Genomic DNA, 18,774 nt, shown 5'->3' with positions numbered 1-18,774 from the left:
TCCCAATAGCAAATTCTTGCAGAGAACTATTTATGGTCAGTTCGCAGCCTAGAGAACAAATGCCATTACAGAATTAAAACACTTTTGAATTATAAAGCTGAAGAAATTGTGTTCTGCTTTCAGGGAGACCACATTAAAAAAAAAAAAAAAAAAAGAAAGAAAAATTAAAAAAAAAAAGAAGCTGCCTTCATTGCACAGCCTTCACTTCCAAAATCTTGCAAGGACAGGAGAGAAAAGCAACACCAGCAGTGCTCTCAGGGATCTGCTACAGGGTCTGCCAGATCAGCAGGGTCCCTAAGACCACCAGAGCCTGCCCAGGAACACTGTGCTTCCCAGAATTTGCTTCTCCTTAGGCTGGCTTCAGTCCCTTCTGTGCTGTTGTTTGTCTCTTGAGTCTGGTTCTCCTTCTTTCACCCCTCTTGGGTGAGGATTAACTACCAGCAGCAAGTAGTCTTGAGCAAGGAATGAACCTCAAAATAAAGAAGCATAAATTCAGAACACATTTAAACCTACCTGAATGCAAGTCACAGGTATGGATTATACTTCCCTTTAAGTCCAGCATTTGTTTGCACACTGGGTATTCATCTACCACACTGGCCCTCAGATGGCTCACAGGTCTCTGTCCCAAGGACTGTGGGGGACAGAAACATGGGAGATGCCATCACTGAAACCAGGCTGTCCAAATCGTGGCAGCTTCTGTTCACAAAGATTTGTCAGGCCCCCTTCACTTTGGGCTCAAAACTAAAAGAAAAGAGCTGAAATAACTGGATTTATCCAATTCCATGGCGTGGTTAGAGAGCCGTCCCCACAGACAGATTATATTTTAGGGGCAAAATTCCCCCTCAAAAAGCAAAGCCATGTTTACTTGTGCTGGAAACAGATGAGTTCTCAGTAGTAGGGCAACCAAATGGGAAACTGCTATTTTCTGAATCAGATAGGGGGGTTAAAATTGCTTTAGCTCTGCCTGCTTCCTTGTACATCTTTTACAGCTAAGTCCCTCCATCCTAGCCTCGGGTTTTGCCGAGATACACAATCTAGATCTGCTGGACACAACTGTTTTTCTCCCTCCCTTTTGGAGCCTTTGCATGGAAGCACAGGAAGCTTCGTGCGCTCACGAATGAGCCTTCACTCAAATGAGATTTTCCTCAATTATTAAATGTCCTTCCCTTTTCCCCTCCCCGTTTGATTCTCTTCTATCTTTACGCCCTGGGGGGATTTTCAGAGGTCTCCTGGGAGGATAACAAAAGCAGTAAGCAGATTAGGGAAGAGCAGCTTTTTGGTGTACCCAGCATAATACAAATTAGGATTGTTTATGACTTTATTCCCTTATCAGCCATTGCTGCGTGTGTGCTGATGTACTTTGAGGTCTCCAAATAAAATGAGAGGGCCAAAGGTCACTGAATTATTTTAACTGGCGCATTAAGGAACACACATGCCAAAGAGAAGGTCACGTGCACAACGCTGCTAAAAAGCAAAGTTGGTCTTATTATTATTAAAAGAAACTCTGGAAAAAGGGGTAATCTTGTGCAGGAGGACACAGGACTTCAGTAGGTCTGATTTATCTGTCTGTGACAAGAGGACTGTCCCTGATTTCGATGACTCTTTGGTTTCTTCAGGTTTTAATCTCTTGAAAGCAAGAAGTGCCTTCTTACCTAGCCCAGCAGAGTGAGAGTCTGAGCTTGATGAAGTCCTCATAATGTTCATGTATTGCTAATTAAGAATAATATTGTTTAATATTTCTCCCTATATCTCTTGGGAAGTTTACTGCATACATTCATTTCTAGTATATCTAAATAAACAAAAAAAAAAAAAAATTCACCACCCTACCACCAGGAAGTCCAAAGAATGCAAAACTGGGTATTTTATTTTAGGCTCTTCCACTTTTGCCTTTGCAGCACCTCCTGTGTTCAGGAAGGATATTGGTGCCCAGACCTACCAAATGATGGGCCAGACGCTCAGGTAGTAGAACCTGTTCTGGTAGGTAAGCAGTTCCTCTGATTTCAGGTGTTCCTGCAGCTTTCAGACAGCTGTAGAAAGAGAGGGGGGGAAGTTAAAAATTAATTGATCTATCAGTGAAATGAATATATGCTCTGGCATTTGATCGTCCAGAGGAAGCAGTCAGGCAGTGATTTGTATTGCTGAGAATGTCAATAACAAGGTGCAGGGCACTGCAGTGTGGGTTTGTTAATGAATTGATGAAAACAGAGCTATTTTTAGAGTGTGAATAGGCCTGAGAAACTGAGCTCTACAATTCTTCAGGAGAAAAAAAGTACCCACTGCTTTCAGGTTTACCGGTATTGAAAACCATTCCCGCATCTCCTGATAAAGAATACGAGAGCAAATGTCAAGCCAAGCCAATGCTGACCTCTGACTTCTCTTGAAAATGCCGCGATTCTTTAAAAAGAGCAGTAGGAGAATAGGCTGCATGACTAACCGATAGATCGTGCCCCCCGGAAAATCCCGAAGATGGTGTTGAAATTGCTGAACTTCCCTGAAGGCAGGATGAGTTGCTGCTGAGCAGGGATGCCAGGATCTGCATAACAACAGCTCTGCCTGCCTCCAGCACCACAGCAGGCTCCTTCCCCCCCACATCTGGGGCTCAGGGGAGGGAAAGAAGGGAGAGAAATCCTTCTCCCCCCTGAAACCTGAGCTGGTTTTGAAGGGTATGTCCTTGTTTTCCTTTCCCTTCCTCTCCACCCCCTGTTCCCAAAGGCATAGGTGTTAGCACAGGGGCAGCTGCTGAAACCCACGCTGCCCTGACCTGGGAAAACATCTTGGGTTGGGAGGGTCAGAATCCGTAATCCCGCTGCCGACATCCACCCTCGGAGGCTGCTGCGCTTTTTTTAGACCCTCTCTGTGGGAGGCAGCAACAGGTCCGCGGATAAGGCTTTCCAATGGGTGTAATTCCATGCGCATTCCTGTGCGTTCCGAACTGTGCTGCCTCATTTCACCGTGGTGTGAGGACACAGAAGGTGTTCCCAGGTGAGGCTGGAGATGGTACTGCACACACAAGGGCTACCTGGGTCAGGTATCAAGAGTCAGAGATGGTTTCTTGATTAAAAAAAAATACATATAGAGCTGAACACCCTATAAATATGCTCTAAATAGATACATATATCTTCCCCTTACAAGGTGTTTAAGGTTTTACATAACAAGTCAGCAATAATAACGTTAAAATATACTATAATTCAGGCTGTTAGAAGGGATGACTGTGATCCATCCACTCCTGCAGATTTTTCAGCCTCACGGTCAGTAGTTTCCAGACCCACTTAGGAGCTCTCTCGGCTCTTAGCGACAGTGACTGGGGGAGAGACTTCAACCTCACCCTGCAGACATTGCTTAACACTTGCTTCCTCTCTGAAAGCTCCTACAGGTTAAGTTTTCCCGACGCCAGGAATCCTCAGCTGAACACCAGAGCGGCGGCAACCACGCACTCCCCATCCCCGCGGTGAACTCGGGCAGATTTGTTTTCTGGTTGCTAAAGGCAACTGGTTCTGATTGATGGTTTCCATGAACTTTCCACCAGCAGGGTGGAACCCGGGCTATCGCGTTTCCAGGGCTCTGCAGGCAGGCAGGGGCAGCAGGAGAAAAACAGGGGGAAACAGGGAAACTGGAATACCTTAAAAGGTACCTGCCTTCAGACTTCTGCTTGCGAGTGGCTCGTAACCACAGTTCAGGGGGGCAGGGACTCTCTGTGGGAGTTTGTAAGTGATACCAGTTGCACGCTGCATAAAACAGAGTAAAACACGACAAAACAAAGCAAAGAGTTTGCAAAAGCTCTCTCAGACCCATTAATATTAAAACCCGTGCTCTTTTCTCTTTCTCGTACTAAAGTCATCCCGGTAAGACTAATCTCTTTTTAAAATATTTATCAGAAGAAAAGCAAAACGGTAGGAAAGGGATTTGCACAAAACCTGTTTATCAGTCCTGGGCGTGTGAGCCAATCTATCAGCCCCGCTGTGACTCTCTGGGTGTAGTTTTCTCTGCCTGGCTCTTACACTTCAGATGATATGAAAGGATTTCAGTGTGCATTCGAAAAATTTTTTTTTTCTCCGATTTATCCTACCAGCATTTTTCTCTAACATGAGTATTTGTCTCTTTTAAGGTCTGCTTTACATTACGTAGTCTCTTTGTGTTCCATGCAGATGAAAAGCACATGCATCCCCACTCCTCCCTCATTATAATGCTACTTTCTGAAGAAAAGCATCTCATGTGCTCTGAACAAAACCTGCTGTTATTACAAAGTTTTAAAAAAACCTGTTGATGACTCATTGGAAAATAGTGAACAACATAATTTTCCCAGCTTTGCCTTATATCCATTCAATCTTAGATCTTTCTGCCAAAAGGGTGCAAACCACTTCTTGTAGGTGGGGCTGGCAGCTCTATTGTTAATATTGCTTAAGTACATTTACCAAACATTAGACATTTTAGCTAAAAATTTCCACACCGAATATTTACCTAAACTCGAATTACATGGGAAACTCTTAACCTGAAGTTTCTCTTATCTCTCAGACCAGGGCTCAGTTATATTTTGCCTTGTCAAAACAGCCTGGTAATCTTTCTCAGAGAGGCTTTAATGCCCTTAGCCTTTGAAAAGGGAACACGAAATCTGCCTTTGTGAAAGCCTGCCCCAATTTAACCACATTAGGAGGCTCTGAAAAACTGCAGGCACCGTCTGACCAAACACAGAGACTGCATCTCCCTGACCAGCTTGTGGAGGGAACAAAATGGGGAGGTCCCTGCCCGGCTCCTTCTCCTGGCCAGGGTGTCTCAGCCCCCCTCAGTGTCAATTCTCACTCTTATCGGGCTCCTTACACACCTCACTAATCTCACAGAAAACGGCTCTGCCAGCTGTCAGAGGCAGGTCCGAGGGACAGAAGCACTGGAGAAAGACAAACGGTGGCAGAAACCCCCGGGAAGAGGAGGTAGGGAGCGAAGAGGAGGCAGGGAGGGAAGAGGAGTTAGGGAGACCTCCCACTTACTGGCAGTGAGCTCTTAGATCAGCACACAAAACAGCTTCAGTAAAGCCTCACAGCCTGATTTTCTATAGATTTAATACAGCTCATCTGCACTATGCACCTGGCATCCTAAGGGCAAGCAGGACTTTCGGTTCAGCTGCGGTTCTGGATTTGTGGCTGCCCCTGGATCCCTGGAAGTGTCCAAGGCCAGGTTGGATGGGGCTCTGAGCAACCTGGATAGTGGAAGGTGTCCCTGCCCAGGCAGGGGTTTGGAAGGAGATAACCTTTAAGGTCTCTTCCAACCCACATCATTCCAGGATTCTGTGATTGTGGTTCCTTTAGCCTGTGGATGGGACACCAAATCTTGCTTTCCCGGGATTTCTCTCTTCCCAAACACACCCCTCCGAAGAAGGAAGCTGCCAGAACTGCACAGCAGTGCGAGGAGGCTGTGGTTACCAAAGCACATCCCTGTTTGGAGGCTGGAGAGGAAATCAAGTGTCCACTGGTTTTCTGCTCTCAGCAAATACCTGCTCCAAAGTGCGTCATGACTCTCCAGTGGCAAGTTCACAGTCATTACTGGCATTCCACAAGCCCAAAGAGCAGAAATGCTTCAGCAGAAAAGGGTGTCCCTCTCCCACTGCTGATCAACCTGGGCAGCTCTGTGATGTTCTGTTCACAAGGCTTGAAGGGGCAGGGGAAATGCTAATCCAGTGTAAAAATAGGTACTCGAAATTCAGAAAACTCCGGTTCTCAGTGTAGATAATCTTACTTCATGTTCTTTATGCATATGGTAAGGTTCACTGGAGTAATACCTTTTTATTTCTGTCCTGGTGACCCTGAGCATGCAGAGAATGGGTGTGCAATAGGGACCAGTTTGGTCAGGTTTACTTAATGAGGCCGTTGCTTTTCTACAGCAAAAAAAAAGTACAAGGTCATGGAAGTAAGGACATGTTCAGAGTGGCTGTGAACAAGGGACCAGATAAAGGTTTCAGTAGCCTTTCCTGGACCTTAAAAAAATTGTCTTTCCAGATTAGAAATGATTTTTTAATGGTTTGCTTAACACTTGTGCTCGGTCACACTGTTTCGCCACACCGCCCTATAACCAATCCCCAAAGGTTTAGAAGCAAATGTGACCCCAAAAACTGCCACGTTGGCTGCAAGTTCCCAAGATTTCCCTTCATTTAGCAGCAATGAAAGGCTCCTTGAACTAAGCCGTGGGACTAACCCCTGAAACAAATGAACAGATGAAACAAGTGTTTAAATTCCTGTAGTTCTGCTCACATTGCTACATTTCAGCTGAACACCTCAGCGTGGCTGCAGACGAGAATAATTCAATCACTTTCAAAACTGACAAAATTGGTGGAAATCAAAGGGCAGACCTCATCTAAGGAAGCCAAGCTAACTAACTTCATGCAGGCTACCAAGCGTTTTACAAGGAGAAACTTGGGATTCTTCCTCGTTCGGGGTTGGGTCTGAATTTGTGATTCAGAACCGAAAGTCTCTGTTTCAGGGTTTTAATATCCTCGGATATTTAACCCTGGGGAAGTCTGTTTTCCCAAACTGCAACAATTAACAATTTGTTTCCAATGCAAAAATGCATCTTTAGCCTTGTCTTTCTGCCCACCAAACTAGGCAACCACCAGGGGCAGCCACTCCAGTTAATAACGCCCTCAGTTAAGGCTTTGTTTAGAGGAACCCAACCAAACTAAACAGAGTGACCCAAACCATTAGACAAACAGCCAGGGCAGGTGCTTCAGGTCAGGCACTACCAACCCTTGGTGAGTTTGGGGCTGAGGGAGAAATCCGACCTGAAACACAGAAGAACCTCGAGTTCTTTCGAACACTCCCTTCAGGCTGGATGTAGCTTAAATTAAACACCTAAACAATGCCCTTTATTTTTTCCCCACCCCCCCCCAAATGTCACCCTGTCTCAGAGAGAGCCTTGCTGCTTTCCCAAATCCTTGAAATCCTATTACTGCCCAGGCACCAGGCATTACTGCAGGGGGGAAGGATGGTGACAGTACCCCTGTTGTGGTCAAGCTGCCTGTGGTGGAGTGGCAACCTGTGATTTTCTGTTCCCATTGTGTCCAGCTGGGGTATTCTGCAGGTTTGCAGGGATTTTTGTGGTGTTCTGTCTCTTTGCATCACACAGTTCATCATCACTTCCATCTGCTGCTCTTTCCAGTTCCCGTGATGACTCTTAGGACCAGACCAAGCACAGATCTTTCTCCAGAGCTCCTCATCCATCGCCTCCTGTTACCTGTCAGGCCTTCACCACCTTCTGCCTTTCCCCTGGACTGCCTCCCTTCATCACACAGCTCACCAAATCCCTCCTTCCCATTTTTCTCAGCGGCCCCTTGACTGCTCAGGGCTCCGCCCAAAGCCTTTCCCGTGCTGTGTTTTATTAGCTAATACATCAATGCTGCAGCTATAATATGCAGAGCAGCATTTCACTGCATAATTTCAGAACTGGATGCATTCATCTCTTCCCCAGCCACAGCTCAGAAAGCTCCTCTGAATGGATGATTAGTGAGTCAAGTAGTTTCTTAGAAGACAAACAACATACCAAGGTAAAAGCCATAAATGCAAAGCAAATCACTTACGGCCACTGTTCTTTCGGGTGCCAAAAGGAATATGACCTTTAAAGCTGAGTTTCACGGCCTGTTCCTGGCTCTCATGGTTGTCCTCAGGTTGTCATTCTTGTAGGCTTCAACAGAGAGTAGTGATGAGTTCAGATCTGTTAGAACAAGAGTTTTTCCCAGAAGGCAGTGAAGATCTGCATCTTGAGTTTGGATGTGTCACTGTATAATTTTATAATGTTATATTCTGATGGTCCTGGACAGATTGCTCCCTCAGGTTGTCTAAAGTGCTCAGCAGGAAACAAGTGTGGAGAGGGTGTCCTCCTCCCCATATTCCAACATTCAATTGTGTTTTTAATATTTGACTTCAAATGCATAGAGGACCAGCATAAAGTGAGTAATATCAGGAATGCATCGTCACTAACAACAAACATTCAACAATAGTAAGCCAAAGCTCAAAAAATCATGAAATTGGCAGTCAAATAACAAAATTAAATACCAAACATTTACAGTTTTTTCTAACCATAAGAACAAGACACTGCCCTTTGTATATTTGTTTGGATGACGCCAGGACAAAGGGCTCTAGAGAAAACAGTAAATATTTTGAGATATGTCGAAGTGACAATCTTTGACCTGCAATCTGTGTGTTCATAGGCTGTTTTTAAGGGGTCTGCAGAGGGTGGCTAAGAAAAGCAAACCTGTTTTCTGCAGTATTAAATCACTATACAGGAACTGACACTTCCACTGGGGAAAAAAAAACCAACAACAACAACAAAAAAAGTTCGAAGGTGCTGCAAATTGTAAAAGGTTGAAAAACATGTTTCTGGTGATTCTGACTCAAGCTTTCAATTATTCAAGCATGCGAGGGCCCCAGTTCTACTGAAGTTAACTGGGATTTGTTCTAAATCCCACAGGTACTTCGGAAAGTTCAAACCAGAGTTTCTGGATGAGTGGTTCCAACTGTGTACAACGTGCAGAGCTCTAAACTTTTTTCCCCTCCTTTTTTTTTTTTTTTTTTCCTAGTGGAGGTGTAAATCCCTGTGTGTAGAATTTAGGCCCATGTATAGCAAGCCAGCATTTTTTTTTTTTTTTTAGATTATGTTCTTCAGACCCTTTTCTGTGGGCCTTTGCATTTCCAGCTACCCAGGCTGCCTGAGCTTTTAGTGACTTGCTCCTGTCCTTCAGCTAATATTTCTGGGATGGATTTCAGGGATCTTTCTTGGCTTGGGAGTAGTTAGTTAAACTGTCAAGGAAATGATGAATGGAATCTGCACCCATGTGTTACCACAAAGATGCCTTGCAGACATTTCCTCAGATTTTAAGGCATCTGGCTGGGACTTCCTTACGTCACCAAACACAATAGAAGAATAGTAATGATTAGCAGTTGTATAACAGCATCCTTCTCCAAGTTCTTTTTTCTTGGATGTTTATAGAGCTCTGCTGGAAGAAAAACAATAATTCAAATAGGAAAACTAGGGAAGAGGTGAAGCTGAAGTTCCTTGTTTAAGCCACAAACCCATCTCGAGTCAGTGCCCAACACACAAGTCAGATTCTGTGCTCAGATCAAAATTTCACAGTGCAGGCAATTTTTTTTTTTTTTTTTCACAAATGAGGAAAAGAGATTTTAGTTTCAAAACCCTAAGGATTTCTTGACAGTAACACTGAAAAAGCCACAGTCAGTTCCTCTGAAAGCTGCCTTACAATTCAGAAACCGAGTATTAATTTTTGTGTGTGTCTTTCTCACATTAAAAGTTGCTAAATACCAGAAGATGAGCGTGTGGAAGAAATAAGTCTCATCCTTAAAAAAAAAAAAAAAAAAAAGAAAAAGAAAATAAAACCTCCCAAACCTTGCAAAAAGAAAGCAAGCGATTCCTGAATTCAAATGATATCTCGGTGTTCCCGTTTTGCCTGAGGCTAAATCACTCCTTTCAAGGAAACATCCACAGGAAGGACAAGGTTGTTCATACCCTGACTCAGGGTCTGTCACTGTGTTGCTGCTGGAGAGCTGCCCGAATCCTGCCTCCCTGCTCCTCCTGCTGCTAGGCAGGGCAGGAGGAGACTGTGTGTTACTCACTGTAAGGAACGATGGAGCCTAGAGTAGATCTTGCAGGAGAACACCTTTTCCTCTGGCCTCTGGAACATTCCTTTCCTGCCCCAAGGCATCGCAGCTCTCAGTTCCTTCCCAGTGACGGCTCCCCGTGATTTAGGGAAAAGCAGATAATAACAGAGCTTCCCAGACCCTCTCAGGGGTTAAAACCAGAGAATGTTTGGGGAAAAGGTTTGTGCTGATGGTGCCTGCTAGGAGCCAAAGATCTGGAAATGATTTGTGGTCTCAAAACAGTGGACATCAGGTACGGCCCTGAACGCCGAACTTTGAGGGCGTTATTTTTAAATTCTTGGGACCGGCCTGGAGCTGCAATAATTAACACAATAATTTCAGCTCAGAGCATGGGGGTTTCACTTTCCTTTCACAGGAGGGAAATCGCTGGGCACATCACCCGTCCCCAGGAGCAGCTCAGCCTGCACTGCGATGCCGTCCCTGCCAGGCCCCGTTCCCAGCCCCAGCCCCGGAGCGAGACGCTGGCAGGAATTCCCTGCTTTCACAATCCTGCTGACACAGAGGCCAATTCCAAGCCCAGACCAACTTCCAGGGCCTCTCATGCTGCCGTCTCATCTCATCAGCCCTTGCTCTTCCCTCCTCACCCTGAGCCATAGGTTTTCCACCCCGGTTTGCACAGCAACCTCTGCGATTCAGCACTGATTCCAACAGGGATTATTTTCACCCCCACTCCTCTTCCTAGTTGACAGCTCTACTCTCAGAGTTTCTCAGCGACAGCAGTGGACCCGCAGGGATAATCCCAGCGTGCTGAGTGAGGCTGAGGGATCAGCCTTCCTCCAGTTCACATCTGTCACCTTGTCTCTTTGCTGACGCTGCTGCTTTCCAACGTGTCATTCCCCCAATGCTTGTTACACCAAAGCATCTTACTCACCTCAGAGGCTCTGATGGGGTTTGTGTAGCCTTCAGGCTTGACTTCTGAAATTGCTGATGTCACAAGGGCTGGGAACACGACCACACTCCCTCCACCGCGCTGGATCTGGGGTCATTTGAACTGCAAACATCCACCAAGAGAGAGACAACTCAGGGAAAGGGTTATTTAAATGGCAAACCCTCAAATCTGCTGACAGGCGAGTTACTTGACGGGGCATCCACCCAGGCTTTTTGCACATTGTGACTGTGAGAAAGCTCCTTCAGCGCGGGAGCTTTTTATTTGCACATGGCTGGGCAGCATTTGGCACATGCTAAGTGATGTTAGCCCCGGCTCCTGTGACGGAGTTTCAACGTTACCCAGTAAATAAGGCTTGATGGGTTTCCTTTTTTTCCCCCTGTTCAGGCTCCACTGCTGTGCCTCTCCATGCCACCTTCCCAAACGATTATTGCCGCAGCACTGCACCCCTGTTGGGTGAGGAACAGGCAGCTCCATTAATGCAGCTGTCTCACCGTATGCCGTTATCAGCTTGACTCATCACAGCAAGACCTCTAAAGCCTCCCTGGAATTTCTGGCAGATCCTATCACTTCCCTAGATATAATACCTTACCTTTTAATAAATTAGTATGTGCCTAACTTTAATGACCCGGGGAAATGTAATCTTTAAATTGATGGTATCCTTTTAAAAGAATTTAAGGGAAGATAAGTCTTATGTAAATTGCGCAGTGTGTTATAGTTATATCCGCCTTGAACGGGCTGCCTCCAGCTTGTAGGAGACTCACAGTTTTTAAAGACACAGCACAGGGGAACAACAGCCCCAGCCTTCCCCTTTCACTGCTTCCAACACCATAAGGGGTGTTTGGGTTCACATCCCCTCTCTGGGCTGCTTTGATGCCGCGCGATTAAATAACGTGGTTTCGGAGTGATGCGCTGTAAATTCACTTAGTGCTGCACAAACAGAGCTGCCCCTTTCAGGGCCATAAAACCGCCCTCAGCCACAGCGTGGGGAGTCACGTGAGGCCCATTTTGGGCACTGTTTGGCCCTGACTGTGTAATGGGTTGCAGGAAACTCATTACAGATCCCATTCCGTGTATCGGCGTAAATTTGTCAACCAGTAACTGGTATAGTGGTGCTTTAAGGAACACACCTTTCACTTGCTACCTCTGATTAGTTTGCTGGAGTCTGTGAGAGTTTAATTTTTCACACCCTTCATTTAAAAAACGACCAGAGGGAGAACAAATGAGCAAGCAGGGCCATAAATACATTACAGATGTGCAGAGTTTTTCTGGGGGGCTCGAGTCAGGAATGATTTGGGTGGAGCTGTCTGACACTCTCACTGTGCTGTAGCTGTTCCATGGAGGGATTTCTCTGTTACACAGAGGTGAGGGCGTGAAGGGTGCAGATAGCAAGGGCACCTGATTGTACCCACAGACTTTGCTAGTAGCAAAGTAGGTATTTTCTCTCAACAGCTCTGAAAGCTAATGCTGGTCTGGGGGATTTCTGTGTCTGCTCGAATTAGGAAGATGGAAACACAGATTCAGTCAGCAGAAAGCAAGGGGTTTTGCTGACACTCCTGGAATTTTCTCGGTACTGAGTGAAAAGCATTTCCATCACATCCCCGATGATGTCCTGCATTAGACTGACACGTTACGAAGCAAATCATGGTGCTCTTGGGCTCTGAAACTACTGCCAAACCCTGAAGAAAAAGCAGAGAGGGTGAAATTGGCCCCTTCATTTCCTGATAATCATAGAGTGTCTCAGCCCTCAGATAACCTGACCTATCCAGTGTCCCACGTTGAACAGGGGACTCTGCACGGGCCATCACTCCACATCCCTCAGCCCCTTGGCTTTTCTTCCCGTGTCTCACACCACAGGTCCCTGACCTCTCTGCTTCTTTGGGACCACACCAGGCACAGCTGTTTGTCCTGTGGGTTGTACCTGGTCCAGGGGGCCAAGAATTAAGGGAATGACACCTACCAAGGCTTCACAGGGACAGCAGCCCTGCCCCTCGGCTGCATTCTATCCAGGCAGGCATCTCCCACGGGATGATCGATAGCTGCACTCTTTCACCCACTTGGAAGGCAAATACAGACCAGGAGAAAACAAATTAAAGAGGAATACTTGCTCAGACATGCAACCTGCCCTCTCTGTCAGTCGAGGCCCATCGTACCACACATTAAACGAGGCTCTTCTGAGAACTCCTTACGCTCCATTCTTTTTCATGGAAGAGATGCCAGGCTAATGCTGAGGACGCTGGGTCTTATGGCCATCTACAAGTTGCTTGCATGGGGTGGAGAGGGAGGGTGTGTTTTTAAAAAAGGTAAAAACCATTACAGATGCTTCCTGGCAGCGTTTCTGAAATAAAGCATTGATTTTTCAAAGCAATGTTTGGCACTGTAATTTTTTTAAGGTTACTATTCCTTTGAAGTTTATAAACACTTAATACTGGAAAAGAGAAAAACACCCCTCATTTGTCCCAAAATTATTTAGAACCTTGTTTTCATCTTGAGCCTCTCTGGCACTACTTGTGAAAGACGAAATATTCACACAGTGCTAGGCATAAATTGGTGTGTAACTTTGGCAAACTTCCCCCAAAAGTTTGGTGTGAAACAGGGATGGGAGCATTGTTTTAGGAAGTGTGCCTTTGGATGAAAGAAAAAAAACCCTCAGAAAACAAAGGCAGTTTCACAGCAGGGTTTAACTGGCAAAAAGCAAACAGGATCATCTTCTTAACCCTCTCACTATTAAGAATCAAAACTCTGTCTAAACCTCATTTTCCTTATAGTCAGCCTGTCTCTCTCGATGTGTTCCAAGTTACAAAGTCCTGTTACTTCTTTCCATTTTTCAGCCTACAGGAACTATTCTTACTTGCCCTAAGTGCCTCTGATTTCACTGCCAGGCTGTGTAAGGGAAGCTGAGCTGGAGCCGACTCTCCTCAGCTCCTACATTTAGAGGCAGCCAAGAGGGTATTGATCAATAGGAAAGATTTTGAGGGGTGTTTGTCAGAAAATATCTTATCAGCCAATCTAAAAAAGCATATATTTCAATATATTTCAACACAGGTTCTGTCAGTGCTGCTCAGGTGTGACATGCTTAAAATCAGAGAATCCCCAAAGACAGCAAGAAGCTGAAGTGTGGGGATTCAGACCAGGGTTAAATGACTGCCCTTCCTCAAAGGAAGAATTCGAGAATAATTTCTGCACTGAAAGGGTGGTCAGGCATTGGAAGGGGCTGCCCAGGGAGGTGGTGGAGCTCCCATCCCTGGAGGTGTCCAAGGAATGACCAGACGTGGCACCCAGTGCTCTGGGCATCGGGCCACAGGGTGGACTTTGGGATTTTGGAGGTCTTTTCCAACCTCAGTGATCCTGTGAAAGCACAGAAACAAAACAGGGCATGGGCCCCTTGATCTGCTCCTGCTCCCTGTAGTGAACCAGCCCACTGGCCTGGCAGGTTGAGGTGAGAGGGAAGTAATTGCACCCGAGCAGACACTGGGCAGGCAGAGTCAAAAAGACTCTTCTTCCCTTCCTGAGGAACGGGGATGTACATCCCAGTATGCACATTTTAGTAGACTGTAGGAGAAGAAATTGGTTGGCATTTCCAAAATATCCACTGGACCATCTGGGAAACCCATTTCTCAGCTGAATGTAGGCAAGAGCCTCTTTAGAATCGGGAGACCTGCGGAGCATCTCCGAGAGCTGCCTGTATCAGCTGTTATCTGAGTGCAGAGGGCTTATCATTACTTTACAAGCGGTGTTTGTACAGCTCAGATAAACAGAATGATTATCTTATAGCAGCTTGACTCTTCCTTTGTTTCTGTCTTTGGCTGAAAGGCTGGGTAATTAGCTGAGAAACCCTCTTCTGCTACAATGCCTAAAAAGCCAGTCTTATTCAAGACCAGGTTCTCAGCTTGCCATTTGCACATACAGGTCATAGAAACCAAACTAAAAGCGGCCGAGCGAGCAAAGATCGCTCTGCCTTTTTATTTAGGCATGAACACAAGCCGAGTGACGTGAAAAAAGCAAACAAACGGCAGAAGAAGTCAGGGGCAGGTCAGAAAAACAGAGAGATTAGAGGTTACTTGCTAGTGTTTGAAAAAAAAAAATAAAAATTGGCCTAAATCAATTTACTGCGTGTTTACTGCTTTCCTGCTTGGCACATTGTTTGCCTTTACTTAGTGATCAGACCCTTGAAAGTCGCTTGGAGCTTTGATTTTACAGCAGTGAAGAAAAATACAGTTAGAGGGTTGTGCTTGAACCACTTACACCTCCCGTGTTTAACATTTACACAGAAAGTTTTAGGGAGCAATTTAAGTGATGTCTTTGTGTTGGAAATTTCTACCTTGAATTTCTATCGTTAACGGCTTCCTTTCGCAGCTGAGTTCCTTAGAAAAACATCAGTAATTTAATAAAATTATTTTGCCGGGTTTTGGCCAGCTACGTTTAATATAATTTTTTTACTCTGCCATTTGACGTTACAGCCATTATTCTGCTTTTACACTTTCGTTCTTTTTTTTGAGGAACTACACTGGTGGGCCGTCTGACATATAAGAGGCAATAATAAAAAAATGGTACATCAATAATCAAGGAAATTCACTTACATAGCAGACTACCAGGTCAAAGTAGGTACTTAAAAAAACAAACAGAGCCATTCTCTCTGAAGCTATTACTTTCTCTCTTCCTCTGCTTCCTCTAATAAGAAATTAAAATCCATCATGTTCAGGACATTGGAATATTCATCATTCTGTTCACTGGAGGGTTGTGCTCCAGGAGAAGTGGAAAAAAAGCCTGAAACCACTGCTCATTTTTACTTGGTATAGAAAATTACAGACCAGATCCTCGTTTAGTGTAAATCGTTATATGTTTTTTTGAAGCAATTCTGAGAAAGTGGCCCTGGACCCAAAATGAAAATTACCCTTCTCCAGGCATTATAGTTACGAGCATGGACATTTACAGAGGTTTTGTAGTTATATTTTCACACATGAGCATGGCATTTTCCCTTGGACAAAAATAGATTATTGTAGAGCTGAGCTCTCTTGTGGATTTAAAACCAGGAGAAGGTGCCACTTTGCCTTTAACCACCAGTAGAATTTCTCAGAAAGAAAGTTCCCTCCCACCAGGACTCTGCTGTTCCTTCCTTCTAGGAATGCCCCAGGAGACCTGTGTGCTCTGTAGGACTGTATCCTACTAATCACGGAACACAAGTAGCAACAACCCCCCTCCTGATACCCCTCTGCAGCTCACCAGTCCTTCCCACCCACAAAAGATGTGGAACTGCAAACAGGGAGCTTGCTGGGCCAGAATGGGTTTGCTAATTCAGCAACGGAGCTGCAGTTTTAAGTAAGTACACTAAAATACTTCCCTGGTATAGAAAAGAGAACATTGGGTTCAGCTTCTTTCCCGGGAAAGTAAATTAGCTTGCCCTGCTCTCAGGTCGGACCTGACCTTACACCATCACTGTCACAGCTATTTAGGCATCACTTTACCAGTGATTCAGTCACTCCCGTGGGCAAATCCATAGCCTAGCCTTCAGCCAGCCTGGGTGAAGCCCTCTCCCTTGTCTCAGGATGCTGGAAAATGCACCTTTGTTATTCTCCTGTGAGACTGAGCGCTGGTGGTGTGTATGGGAAGAGACGCCAATCTCCGCTCTCTCCCTGGCCGGGAAACAGCTTGTGGGAATATGTGCCAATCCCTACTCTCTGCTGGGTCAGGAAACACCAGCCCAGACGTGGGTTATGTGAAGGTACAAGCAGGTGGTTGGATCAGACCACCCTGCACGTGGCATTAGGAAGGAGGGTCATACGGGGAAACCTCCCTGTCCAACTCCTCGGGGACCTTGCAGCCCGTCCTGGCACAGCCTCTGCCAGGCTGTGACTCTGCATGGCTGATCAGATCCATCAGTGGATCAGATCCATCCTAGCGTAGGGTGCATCAAGAAGGACAAGGAGTAAGGGTGTTGCACCACAGATTTGCAAACCTCGTGGCTGGGGGATGAACCGATGTCTCCCACCTCGATTCACCAGTGAACGATCTACTCCCAACAGATTTTGGAAGCCAAGATACGTGGCTGTAAAAGTTAAATACCAAAAAAAACCCCTAATCCAGCAAGGACATGCATAGATCTGTAAATACATGTGTGGTGGTTGTGGATGGAGCCTCACGCAGGCATACAAGTCCTTTGAAGATTTTGGACTTAAAAAAAGACACCATCTCAAAGGCGGGGAAGGGACAAAAAAAGCAGCAGGAAGGAAACTGTAATCCCAACAACAACCAGTTTATAATGCAGGCACCTGAAACTTTCTCACAAACCTGCTTTTGCCATTCTCTTTGCTCTTCTTCAGTTGTGTCTGAAGGAAGCAAAAAAAACAAAACCTCTCAAAAGCAAGGGGGCTCCATGAGAGAGGAAACCACAGGTAAAGCCAGGAAAGAGCTTTTCACAGCCCTGATTTCCAATAACTTACTTGTAAGGCATAGAATACCCAATTATCCCAAAACAGTCGTCCAATTTGTTTCTCTGTGGGGAAGCTTGGTTCTCTAGGGTCATGAGGATCAGGAAATTAGTTCTTTGTTGAAAGCAGGTATCTTGCCCTCTCATGTTTCCCAACCTGTGGACCACAAAAGCAGAGAATGAGGCTGAGAAAACGGCTTTACAAAACAACAGGGAAACTGTTCTCCACAAAGAAACGAATCTGCTGAGGTCATGTTAAGTACAGGCCTTGCAAAGCAAAGCACCAATTTTTGCTAGGACAGCCTAAAACTTCTATTACAAAGCTACAAAGGCCTGGTGTACAGTGAGGTTTCAGTGTTTATTCCCAAGCTTTTCCAAAAATCCCTGAGAAGTAAAAAACTCTTTTTCTCATGCAAACTTCTTAATATGGAAACCTCAGCAGCAATACTTTATTCTGTTTTTTTTTTCCCCTTCTCCATTTTGATGTGTGTTTTCAAAGCCCTCTAGGCATCTATTTGCATTTTCCAAAAGCTTTGGAAATCTGGCCCCAACTTACTTATGAAAATGGGGCTTAAGCTCTGGAATTACTGAAGTGTTTTTGAAATTTTGCACTCTTTGTATTTTAAAGTGTATTAAACTTGATTTTGCTGCTTCAGGGGACAGGTAATTCCTATGATTTTCAATGGAGATGAAGAACTGTGCAGTAGGAAAAACAGAGGGTTTAAAGCTTATTGACAAGGCCTAAACTGTGAAAGGGGTTCAGTATTTCTTATGTGCATGATAAAAATCTGTGCATAACAAAAAAGTAGGCATGTCTTTTGGCATACCTTTGCCAGCTTTGCAGAAAAATAACAAAACTGTGATTTATAAACTGAAAGGGAACACAGTCATAAATGTATTTAAATATATTGCTCGCAGAACCATATCTTACATTGGAAAGGGTAATTGTTCTAAATCATAAGCAATAGCACCATGCCAGGCCCTTCAAATATTGCTGATTTGTGAACTTCATGCAAGGACATTTTAGTATCTTCTTAAAGCTTTGCATCACAATTGGAGAGCCAGGGGATTCCTCTATATTTTACAGGAAAACAAAAAAACAAACACCAAACCCAAAGAAACATTGGAATGATAAAGACTTTAAAACTTTTCTGGTGTCTAAATGTCCTTGATCAGAGAAGGGCACAGATTTCCAGACATCAAGCAAATTAACTCCTACATTAAATATTATACCTGTTTCAAGGGCACACCTCCAGGATCCCAAATTAAAATCTTCCTCTTGTCATTTCCTCCTAGTTAAGTCAACTATTTTTGTCCCCGTCGTTGGATTTCTTTTAAGGTGTGATTTTTTTTTTCTATACTAAGCCAGCTCTTTAACAGAAGACTCATTTTAGATAGTTTGATCCTCAGATGGTTTCTCAGTCCTTGGTTGGTGTAGTGCTACTGTCACCACTGAGCTCCTCTAGGGAAGACAGATGCAAGTTCCCATAGGGATGTTAATTTGTTTTAACTGATATCTGTCCACTTTCTCAGAGCCTTTATCTCTTTTCAGAATTGCTTGATATTTATACTGATCTTTCTTTCCAGGAACTGGCAAAAAGCGTTTGCACGAAACTTAATAAGCTAAGCATTTTTGTTGTTACTATGTTCAAATTAAATGTCCAAAGACTGGTATTGGTAACTTCTCCCCCTGCCCTATCATACTACATTTAGATTTCCTCTTCTTTGCATTTTGGTTTTAGTAAACTGTCAAGGTTCACATATTTCTTGCCTGTCTTTGTAACCATGACAACTACAAACTTACT

The 18,774-nt window shown here is 44.8% G+C and overlaps 1 long non-coding RNA gene across 1 annotated transcript; it reads right to left on the bottom strand.

Annotated features, from left to right (window-relative positions):
- Positions 1 to 1,588: 1,588 nt before the first annotated feature.
- On the bottom strand, positions 1,589 to 7,662 carry LOC114064989. Its single transcript, XR_003572851.1, has 3 exons — positions 7,525 to 7,662; positions 3,632 to 3,725; positions 1,589 to 2,027 (listed from the first exon to the last, which is right to left on the bottom strand). It is a non-coding gene; the product is annotated as an uncharacterized LOC114064989 (long non-coding RNA).
- Between the last annotated feature and the right edge of the window lie 11,112 nt (positions 7,663 to 18,774).

Source organism: Empidonax traillii, unplaced genomic scaffold, assembly GCF_003031625.1.
Source record: "Empidonax traillii isolate 1590-97213 ecotype Southwest subspecies unplaced genomic scaffold, ASM303162v1 scaffold601:size890739, whole genome shotgun sequence".
Taxonomy (NCBI): domain Eukaryota; kingdom Metazoa; phylum Chordata; class Aves; order Passeriformes; family Tyrannidae; genus Empidonax; species Empidonax traillii.
Note: the sequence above shows the minus strand (reverse complement) of the source record. Positions and strands in the feature narration are given on the sequence as shown.